The sequence below is a fragment of the Scylla paramamosain genome, chromosome 23 (assembly GCF_035594125.1).
Source record: "Scylla paramamosain isolate STU-SP2022 chromosome 23, ASM3559412v1, whole genome shotgun sequence".
Taxonomy (NCBI): domain Eukaryota; kingdom Metazoa; phylum Arthropoda; class Malacostraca; order Decapoda; family Portunidae; genus Scylla; species Scylla paramamosain.
Window position 1 is genome coordinate 5147986 of NC_087173.1, and position 11027 is coordinate 5159012.

Consider the following 11027-nt stretch of genomic DNA (forward strand, 5'->3'; position numbering starts at 1 on the left):
CTCTCTCTCTCTCTCTCTCTCTCTCTCTCTCTCTCTCTCTCTCTCTCTCTCTCTCTCTCTCTCTGTCTTTAATCCCTGAATGCACGCGAGAGAGAGAGAGAGAGAGAGAGAGAGAGAGAGAGAGAGAGAGAGAGAGAGAGAGAGAGAGAGAGAGAGAGAGAACAGATCGTATCACGTATCGTCGTGTAACACTCCTCACCTGAGTCCTAATTAGCCATGATTACCTGTGAATTACCTGAACCGCACTTTCTCTCTCTCTCTCTCTCTCTCCCTCCTTGCACACTCAATCTTTTTCGCTCTCCATTCGCTCAAGTGTAACGTTCAGGGAGAAATACTAGCCCACACACACACACACACACACACGCTCTCTCTCTCTCTCTCTCTCTCTCTCTCTCTCTCTCTCTCTCTCTCTCTCTCTCTCTCTCTCTCTCTCTCTGTTTTTGCTTCTTTTCTGTGTTAGCTTTCACTCCTGCCTGTCCGACTGCCTACCTGCTTCCTCCCACTCCTCCTCCTCCTCCTCCTCCTCCTCCTCCTCCTCCTCCTCCTCCTGTCCTGTTCCTTCTGTTCCTCGAATTGTTTCCATCTCAGACATTATCTCTCTCTCTCTCTCTCTCTCTCTCTCTCTCTCTCTCTCTCTCTCTCTCTCTCTCTCTCTCTGTTGTTCTAGCTTTTCATATTTGAACTTTTCTGATGAAAAGTTTTGATCACAAAGTTCTCTTCTTGTTGATTCAGTGATGAACGATAAGTGTTGGTTAGTGAACGGAATGATGTGAACCCAAGAAAAGTCACGTAGCTTTATTAATAATCTTCCAGTTTGAGTTTTTATATAATTACTGTTATGATTATTATTATTTTTTTTTACATTTAATCTTTCTTTTATTCTCATGTCTATTGTTAAAAATAATGTTGGTAAGCAGACTAGCAAAGAGGTGATTATTCTCTCTCTCTCTCTCTCTCTCTCTCTCTCTCTCTCTCTCTCTCTCTCTCTCTCTCACCAACGAACGAAAGAACGAGAAGATTATGCGTTCGTTCGTCTGTGTATCAACTTCCCACCGTTCTCGCTCTCTCTCTCTCTCTCTCTCTCTCTCTCTCTCTCTCTCTCTCTCTCTCTCTCTGCTAACGATGTAATGATGAGTATAATTGGTGATCCTGAAGCTCATAAATATTGGTGTTCGTGCGGATGGATTTATATAATTGAATTAATGATCATGTAATGGATATATTTCCGACCACACACACACACACACACACACACACACACACACACACATACATCCATATAAAAACCGTACATAATCTTCAAGAGTAATCATTAACATTGCATATATATTTTGAAAGTTACAACGCATCTCTATATCTTTAAAAGTCATCATCAGACCTTACTTATATTCAGAATTAACGATTACCGGGAAAGCGTTTAATTGTTACAAGCAATTGGCTATATATGTAATCTAACAGTCTTTTACGCGTGCGCAGAAATATTCATCAACAATAACCCAATTCTCCAAAGCCTATCTGTGCTTACTTACCCTAATCCATATCCTCAATTATCCCAAAGCGAAGTTTGTGGGGATTCCCTTGAAGCTCGGTCACGCAATTTCTCAATAAAATAGATAACAGCAGGCTTTGAGCGCGTGCGTACCTACACCTCAACACGTCCTGAGGCGCACTGCTGGGCTGGCGTGAGGAGCGGGGCCCATCACGTGATCCGCGCCTCGCCACCTACGCTTGATTGGCGATGGTCATAATTTTGCATCAGACCTTTTCTTCGTATCTTTCTTCGCTCTTCTATGAAAATTGTCGGCTAAAGCATTGGATTTTATAATGAGCAAGTGTATTTTAGGTGCTGAGTGTTACAATGCATGGTAAAACTAGGTGTAATTGTTGCTTAATTGTTGTTTTTTAAGCCCCGCCAAATACTTTCACACTTCTCCGACACAAGTGAAGTCATTTAAAGGTACCTGATGTTTAAATGTCCCACAATTAAAATTATTTAAAACACAACAAAGCTTAATGTATACAAAATACAGACAAATAAACTGATATTAGTTGAATATAAGATAACAGATATCTTTGAAAGTTACGGTAGGAATGCGAACAAATGGAAAAACAGATAAGCTAACCAGTCTCTCTCTCTCTCTCTCTCTCTCTCTCTCTCTCTCTCTGATATGAGCATGACGGATTCTTTACCCAAACCTTTATTGAATTCCAAGTATCGTCGTCGCTTGCTTCAGGCTGCCAGTTCGCCTTTAAAAAAGTATAAGAAAGGATAAGAAATAATAAGCCTTTGTGTTTGCCGCGTGTTCGCCAGCTGGAAACTGTTCGGGAATCTCTCTGTAATGTTCGCACAGACTCGCCTCGTCTCTCATATGGTGAATGTTTTGGTGTTGTGGGTACAAAGAGGTTTTTATTCTACGTTTCTAGTACTTATAGTTAGTGGTGTTTCGTCTCTCTCTCTCTCTCTCTCTCTCTCTCTCTCTCTCTCTCTCTCTCTCTCTGATTAAAAAAAAGTAGAAATAACAACGTGGTGAAAGGGAATGGGGAGGAAGGAGGAGCAGGCAAAACAGAATGGGGAAGAGGAGGAAGTAACAGTGGAAGAAAAATGGTAACAAAACAACAAAGTTATCATCTGTTATTGACATTTTCCTTTCGCTACCACCACCACCACCACCACTACTACTGCTACTACAGCGAAGGACGGAAAGAGAGAAGGAAGGAAAGAAAAGGAAGGGAAAGAGGGAAAGACTCAATAACCAGGGATGTGTTCTTTGGTTCGCAAGTTTGTAAAGTTTCCTCTCTCTCTCTCTCTCTCTCTCTCTCTCTCTCTCTCTCTCTCTCTCTCTCTCTCTCTCTCGTAAAGAAACTTCTGAGCGCCTCAAACTCAAATGCAATTAAATGTGAAAATTCGAACATGAAGGTGAATTTAACAGAAACAATACGCTTTGCCTCCGCAATCAGCTCCGTATCCTTATCCTGAGAGAGAGAGAGAGAGAGAGAGAGAGAGAGAGAGAGAGAGAGAGAGAGAGAGAGAGAGAGAGAGAGAGAGAGAGCACGGCGATTTTTTTTAGTCTGTCGCCCCAAAATCAGTTTTAAAATATATTTGTAAAGACTTTCGGCTCAGCGGTTTTAAATCCGAAATTTTGATTGTTTCCATAAGAGAGAGAGAGAGAGAGAGAGAGAGAGAGAGAGAGAGAGAGAGAGAGAGAGAGCCACCCACCTTGTTATCTGTGACGTCATTGGCTGTCAGTACCGAGTTAATGAGGTGGGCGTGCTGAGTCAGGAGCGCACGCCGTATTAATAAAGGATATGCCATTGAAAAGTTGAAGCTTCTGTTGGCATTCACACCGTGCATGCATAAACACGATTACAGGCTGAATATCAATGGAAATTCTCTCTCTCTCTCTCTCTCTCTCTCTCTCTCTCTCTCTCTCTCTCTCTCTCTCTCTCTCTCTGATGAAAATAGTTCAATATCGCAATACTGTGTTTCGTTCGATTAAGCAATGTGCAAGCTCTGAAAGGCGGAAAAAAACACCTCCAGCGATATGACATCACGAATCATGGCCAACTCTGAGGCAACACAGTGACATGATGCATCGAAGTTCATCTGACCTTATTCTCGCCGGTACAGTACACTGGTATTGTGAAAACGTTTGTGTCAATTATGAAACGTCTATTAATCACTATAAGACCAATCTCCTAACCGTGCCGCGCTTATATGCAATTAGTGACGGATTTATGTAGACAAAATCTTTCCCTGTACTTGATTAATTAATTTTACGCATATGTTAATTAGTAATTATTCCTATTCTCAAAAGACGTGGTTCTAATTTTTTTTTTTCTACATCAGCTAATTATTCTGCTAAGGCTCCTCTCTCATGCGCTTTTTATTTGTTATTTTATTCATTTCACACGTTTTAGCGGTCAATGAAGTCTAAGTAAACCGTTCACAGTATATTCGCGTCACGGATTCTCTTGCGGCACACACTCGCTAGTCGTCATTACTGCTAAACCGTCTGGCGGCAAGTGTTCTGGAGTACTGTGGAAGTCTATGGAGTACTTCAGACGCACGGTGCTTTCTCCGTGATGCAGCCAGTGGTTCATTCACGCAAAGGAGAGTTTTGTGGTGTTCACTCCCTACTTGTCATCTTTCAACACCATTGAATATTCAAACAAGTTAAGCATAGAAAATGGAGTAAGGCAACTATGATAGAAAACATGATAGGGCAGTGAAGAGTAACTGAAATATCTTCTTCATAAATGCATTTTTCTTTAGGTTCTGTGCACTGATATAATAAGCCATACGGGAAAATACCACCAGTTTGAAGACATTCCTCCTTGCCACCCTCACGCACTGCGATTTTACACTATGAAGAAAAAAAATCTATGAAGCAAACCTGATCTCAGTGAGGAACCACAAGCAGCACATTACCTGGTATAAAAAGGACATTATTATTATTATGTTGAGATGAACACTTTACTTACTTGATCACTGGCGAAGTATATAAGCGTAACAGTAACACTGGGCGGCCACACCGGAGACAAATGGAGGAAGAAGACTGAGGAGGTGGCAGGTCTGTGGATGAGCACCTGACAAAATTGGCGCGATTTTCTGAATGACGTCACGAAGAGGGAGGAGAGAAAGTAGTTCCCCGTAAGTGTATATTGTTATTTTCACGTCATTTGCACAACTGTCACCTACTCAGGATGAACATGGGTGATCAGAATAATGTAAAAAAGAAGAAGAAAAAAAAAGATAGAAAAAAAGAAAAAAAAAACAATAATACAGAATTTCGTCATATTTCAATTTAGTTAAGTTACTCCTCGTCACACAGGCGGAAGGAGAATGGTGCCTCAGTATTTGCATAGGCTTAAAAAAAAAAAAAAAAAACGGAACACCAGTTCTTTACATAAAATAGCCACCTCACGCAGCACACACTGCAATACACTGCGGGTTTGTATGATTATGAGAATGCCACGTCCTTCATAAGAGTAGCAGCCGACGAATTCAAGGAAAAAAATAAGTTGTGAAATATAAAACTCTGTCAAGACGGGAGGTGTGTTCCTGTGTTTTATAAGGAGCAGTGTGTGTGTGTGTGTGTGTGTGTGTGGTGACTATTATTTGAGGACGTCTGTGATCTTCCCCATCTGGCAGTAAGTGACATTGGTAATAAGGAACACACGCCTGCTAACTCGTCCCTGAAGGAATGCGATGAGAAAGATTTTCTTATGCAAGTTCTTTTCATGTTTGAACAGCAAGAAGACAGTGATGGTGTCGCCCTCATAGTAAGGCTTGCTTCACACGAGCGGTTCCTCCCGCAAGGCAAAACCATACAGTTTAGTGATCGGTGAGTCTAATGAGGCCATTCTCAGTGTGCCCTTGCAGCCAGATTCCCGTGTGGTAGAGATTCTCGCGCCGATTGCATTGCTAAACGTGTGGCGGGGAGCGTTCTAGAATACCGTAGAAGTCTGTGGAATACGTCAGAGATAGGGTGGTGGTGTCCCTGCTGTTATTTTACCGTATATTTTCCAGCAGGCGAACCGTAAAGGAAAATATTGACTGTTTTAGGGGAAAAAGTGAAATGTTGAGGTTTTGCACAGTTATTTGGTGTGTTTTCTTTCTTTCTTTTTAAGAGGGATGATAATTACCTATTACGTATCCTAGAATTTACTAGTATTGTAGCGGGTAAACCTTATAACCCATCATACTACAGTCACAGTAATGTGTGAACAGTCCGAGAGAGTACCAGCACTACACTCAGCGGTCAACAGTTCCTCCCTCTGCCGTACAAACTCTAGTCACAGACTCACTGAAACTTTCTAATATAGTTTGAGTTTGATTATTCGGATAATCACAAGCTATTTTATGATGAAGTTCATGATTCACAACTCATCAGCTTCTGATTACGTCAGAAACGGTTTCTAAAGAAATGGCAAACATTCGTAAATAGGAGGCAATCATGAGCGGCGGCGTGGGGCACGGAGCGCCGCCCCTCCTAGTCCTTGCTGACCGCTGCCCAGCTTAGGGCTGGCTGAACAGTGGGGTGACAAACATTCATTCTCGTGCTAATTTAAACAGTAACTTTCTTGTCCTTTCCCGACCTTATTACTAGCCTACTTTCTTCCATTCTCTCGCAAATACCTTTACATACACCTAAAACGTAAATATAAAGTGGAGGAGAAATGGCCCTGTTCTTAAGGGGAGGTCCAGGGGGTCGAAGTCCCCCGGTTACCATTCTTATCTAGGAATATAAAAACACTTCCATAATTTTGAAAAGTCTTTAGAAGTAGCCATCTTTCAAACTTCTTGTCTTCTTGCAGTTGAGTGTAGAGAAATATTTCCATGGGCTTACATGTTAATAGCAACTGTGACGTGGACTGAAGGAACGTAACCTGCTTCGTATTATATGTAAACTATTCTTTATTGTATATATATATATATATATATATATATATATATATATATATATATATATATATATATATATATATATATATATATATATATATATATATATATATATATATATATATATATATATATATATATATATATATATATATATATATATATATATATATATATATATATATATATATATATATATATATATATATATATATATATATATATATATATATATATATATATATATATATATATATATATATATATATATATATATATATATATATATATATATATATATATATATATATATATATATATATATATATATATATATATATATATATATATATATATATATATATATATATATATATATATATATATATAACTCCATTTTACTGTGACATCCAATTTATTGTATTTGCACAACTTGCCTTGGATGCATGTAACATCCCCTGTATTACATGTTGCGTAACTTCCTGGTGTAAAATAAATCAACAATCGGTGAGAGCATCGTCCAGTAGTGTGCTGTTCCATGTTCGCGTGCTCTTGGGTGGCAAAATTACTGCGTCAGAGTCCGTGAAACTGAGAACAGCACCGGAAGGGCCTGACTGTGTCGGGAGGGGTGGTGTTATTAGCGGGATTATTCTCGTGTAAACATTGTGGTGAGTTTGACATGAATATCCGAGGCTCTGACAGGAAAACTTCTGACAAAAAGCGTAGACGTGAAAGCTCAATCGCCCCGTCACGAGATGCTTTACCCGCCACTTGTCTGTAGCGGCGAAAGGGAGATCATTACCGAAAGCCGCACGCCAGGAAGCCATCAGCCAGTGAGGGAAGAGAACATTGCGTCACGTGAAGGCAAATAGACGCAGGGGAAGCGAGGAAGGGAGTGCAGTGTGATATTATTCCATCAGGGCAATAATAATGGAAACGCGGCGGGGTGGCGGGAGAAACTTGCAGCTGTGCCCTTGAAACTTGACTGCCATGGTGGAGAAACATTGCTACCGGCGCGACGTTCTCTCTCTCTCTCTCTCTCTCTCTCTCTCTCTCTCTCTCTCTCTCTCTCTCTCTCTCTCTCTCTCTCCTAATTTGATTTTCTGCCCAGTTTCTCATCACAAAATACGATGATATAGAAGTCGTAACTATGGATTTGTAAGGCGTGTGTGTCTGTGTGTGTGTGTGTGTGTGTGTGGGTGCGGGAGGGTGGGTGTGTATAAGTGTGTGTGTTGGTGTTCATGAGTTATAATAAGGGAAACACAATAATGAGAGCTAATCTACTCTCTCTCTCTCTCTCTCTCTCTCTCTCTCTCTCTCTCTCTCTCTCTCTCTCTCTCTCTCTCTTTCAGTTCAAGCAGTACTACGCCACAATTTATATGACACCGAAGCAAGTCTTTTGTCAGAACGAGGCACATATTTTATTCCTTTTTTTTTGTTGAGAGTGGAAAGGAGGGCAAGGGTATAAAACTATAGCATAAAAACCAGCATGTTATCGTGGATTCCGGAGATTTTACGTACGGTATTCGTCTTTCACCGCACCATTCTCACGCTCATGGTACGGCGACACACACACACACACACACACACATACACACACACACACACACACTGGCACTGTTACTACTGCTACTACTACCTCTGCTACCATTATCAACACCATTACTGCCACTTGTAAGCTTTTAATGTCCCTCTTTTCTTATTGCATAATTGATTGTTTAACTGGCTAACTGGTTCATTGACTGATTGACGTAAGAAGTCTCAACAACGAAGCCAATTTAGCGCTGGAGTGAAAATAAAGGTGTAACTGTAATAATTCACAGCTGACGTCATAAATGTACAAAAAAAGGAAAAAAAATCCTTTAGTTAATATGAGATAAGAGTACTTCAGAATTACTTAGGTATTTATAGTTGGTTACATAAGTCTTACCGTATACATAAAGCGGTCATAGAGATACATAAAAAATAGAAGGAACTATAGAGTCGAGGTACAAAAGCTACACGCAATCAGGATAACGTAGGTCTTACAATATTCATGTGGCCACAGAATAAAGACCTGGGTACAAAAAAAAAAAAAAATCATGAAAGCCTTAGGTCGAACAGTTAACAGGATACAAAACTACAAAAAAAATAAAATAAACACGCATACCCAATAGAAAAAAAAAATCTTACAGTAACTATACAGAGGTCAGCTAGATGAAGACTCCCTGGTCGAGGTCGTGTATACAGTCAGTAACGTAAAGCAATACACTTCAACACACACTGTAGGGTCAAGGTCAGTGAGATCAGTAAGCTGTTCTGTCACGTGATCCCTTTGTGTCGGTGACTCGCATGGCCTGATAAGAATGAGTCAAGGGGTGAGCAGAAGCAGGAGGAGGAGGAGGAGCAGGAGCAGGAAAAAGCAGAAAGAAAAGAGTAGAGAGCTAGGAGTAAGAGGAGCAGCAAGAAAAAAGAAGGAGGAGGAAAAGAAGGACCATGAAAAGCCGAAGGGGAAGAGAAGAGAGAAAGGAGGATAGCAAAGATGGAGATAATAGGAAATATGAGGACGAGGAAGGTACATAAAGAGAACACGAGAAGGACGTGGGAGGTAAAAATGATTAAAAGGGGAGAAGGAGAAGCATAGAAGAGAGAAAACTGGGGAGAATGAGGAGAAGGAGAGAGGAGAAGCAAGGAGATGGTACATAGAGGGAAAGGAGAAGGAGGTTGAAGGTAAAATTGATTAAAAGACGAGGAGGAGAAACAGATAAGAATAGAGAGAGAAAGCAAGAAGAGGAAGGTAGCAAGAATGAAGGAATATGAGAGGAAGAGGAAACAGGAGAAGCACGTAGGCAGTACAAAGTGGAGAAGAAGGAAGAGGAGGAGAGAGATAAAACAAATACTGAAAGAGGAGAAGGCAGAGGAGAGCAGAGAGAGAAGGGAAGGAAAAAATATGCAAAGGAGGGAGAACTGAGAGGCAAGGAGAAGACGCAGAGAGGAAGGAGGTTAAAGATGATGAAAGTAACATCAGTGAGAAAGAAGAGGAATTCAAAAGAGTAGAGAATAGAATAATGAAAAGAAAGTAAAGAAAAATAAAAAGTAGCTGATAAACAAAGAGAAAGCACAGAGGAGGAGGAGAAGGAAGGCTAAAAATATTAAAAGAGAAGCACTAAGGGAAGGAGAAGGAGGAATAAGAGAGAGAAAGAAGAAGAGGAGGATAGAGAGAGAGGGAGGGAGGGAGGGAGGAAGAGGCGATACCCGATGGAGAGAGAGAATTTACTGTTGGATAATTTGGTTTATGTTGTGAGTTATCTTCGAAGCGAACGACGGTATTGAAGAACACCAGATGGTTGAGCCCGGGAGGAGGAGGAAGAGGAGAAGGAAGAGGAGGAGGAGGGAGGGGAATAATGATTAGATAGAGTAAGAAGAGAGAGAGGGAGGGGTTAGGAGGATGTAAAATGAATAAAAAGGAAAGGGTTGAATGGGATAATGGTAAGATAGTGTGAGATGATGAAGTTTTAAATGAATAATGAGTGATCAAGGTGAAAAGAGCAAGGATGAGAGAGAGAGAGAGAGAGAGAGAGAGAGAGAGAGAGAGAGAGAGAGAGAGAGAAATAACCGAGTCTGATGGAATATGCAAGACAAAAATTGCTCAAAAAAGACAAATGACACATTCTCTCTCTCTCTCTCTCTCTCTCTCTCTCTCTCTCTCTCTCTCTCTCTCTCTCTCTCTCTCTCTCTCTCTCTCTCTCTCTCTCTCTCTCTCTCTCTCTCTCTCTCTCTCTCTCTCTCTCTCTCTACGAGTGTTTGAACCTCAGTAATGTGTATTTGTTCTGGTTTCTGCCAAACAGTTCCGACTCGCGTGCAATCATAGGACTATTTCTCTCTCTCTCTCTCTCTCTCTCTCTCTCTCTCTCTCTCTCTCTCTCTCTCTCTCTCTCTCTCTCTCTCTCACTGTGGAGGTCAAAGTCAACGATAAACGATTGCACGTAGAGAGAGAGAGAGAGAGAGAGAGAGAGAGAGAGAGAGAGAGAGAGAGAGAGAGAGGGAGGGAGGGAGAGAGTAAATAATTCTTCGAGGCGTGTGTCAGTTTAGTGAAGAAGCCGAGGTGAAAAAAAAAAAAAAAAAGGCACGGGAAAAAATACATGTATAAACTGAAAGAAATGAAAAGAAAACTGGATAATAAACGTGAATAAGGACAATGACTATGAAACGAATAAAGAGAGGAAAAAAAAATTAGTCTTTCCCGTTGAATTTGAAATATGTTTATGTAAATTTATGCATTGGAATAGACACATAATGAATAGCAATGAATGAAAATGATATGGAGTCAGTGTCTTCTTTGTTTTGTCCGATGAATTATGAGACTCAACGGAACATTCAGCACTGCCAGTAAAAACAAAGAGGTGTCCAGGGGGTTTCGATCGCTCCCAGAAATGTTCGTCAGGTGTGGTGAAGATACTTGAAGGGTTACAACGGCATATATAAAGAAATAAGTAGTGATAAAAAATAACAAACCAACATGCGGTAGTGATATAATATGTTAATTGTTCTCTGTACATTACAAAACAGCAGGTGACAATTATTAGTATTAAATGGGGGTATTATTAGTTACTCAGTCATTTAGTCAGTGTATGAGTGAATT

The 11027-nt window shown here is 40.4% G+C and overlaps 1 protein-coding gene across 1 annotated transcript in view; it reads right to left on the reverse strand.

The window, feature by feature from the left end:
* The window catches only part of LOC135112046 (uncharacterized), a 241685-nt gene extending 240002 nt beyond the window's left edge, over positions 1 to 1683 (reverse strand). Inside the window, exon 1 of the mRNA XM_064025914.1 lies at positions 1530 to 1683. The gene's annotated coding sequence lies outside the window, so the exon portion shown is untranslated. The remainder of the gene's footprint in view (positions 1 to 1529) is intronic.
* Between the last annotated feature and the right edge of the window lie 9344 nt (positions 1684 to 11027).